The following is a 472-nucleotide window of genomic DNA, read 5'->3' on the forward strand; positions in this document are numbered from 1 at the left end:
GATACATGTTTTTTCCGGTACATGTATTGCAGAATGGCTTATTAGAATTTTTAATATTTTCGACGTTTAACCATCATCTTCGTCTTTGATATGAGATCACATAAGGAGTTTGCGAACAATACTTTTTATCGAATTGAAGACCACGGATTTTAAAATTTAGACAAGCTTTGGCTCGTTGGCCCTTTTTTACTTCTTTTATTAATTTTATTTTTGATTTTTACTGTTAAATCAGGATAAAATGATACATCAGGTGCATAATGTATGAAACAGAACATACCTTTAGTGACACTAAGTTTTTAGCACTACTACAGTGGTACTATTAATATTTAACACTACTGCAGTATCCTTTTAACATTTATAAAAAAATATATCTTCATTTTTTAAATAATTTTATTAATACGATATATCATTAATATATGTATATTCATTAACATTGAGTAATAATGGATCATCAAGATCGGAAGAGCACACG

The 472-nt window shown here is 28.0% G+C and overlaps 1 protein-coding gene across 1 annotated transcript in view; it reads right to left on the reverse strand.

Moving 5' to 3' along the window:
* The window catches only part of LOC105447802, an 11,693-nt gene that overhangs the window by 10,476 nt on the left and 745 nt on the right, over nt 1-472 (reverse strand). The gene's annotated exons all lie outside the window — the stretch shown is intronic.

Source organism: Wasmannia auropunctata, unplaced genomic scaffold, assembly GCF_000956235.1.
Source record: "Wasmannia auropunctata unplaced genomic scaffold, wasmannia.A_1.0 LD336092.1, whole genome shotgun sequence".
Taxonomy (NCBI): Eukaryota; Metazoa; Arthropoda; class Insecta; order Hymenoptera; family Formicidae; genus Wasmannia; species Wasmannia auropunctata.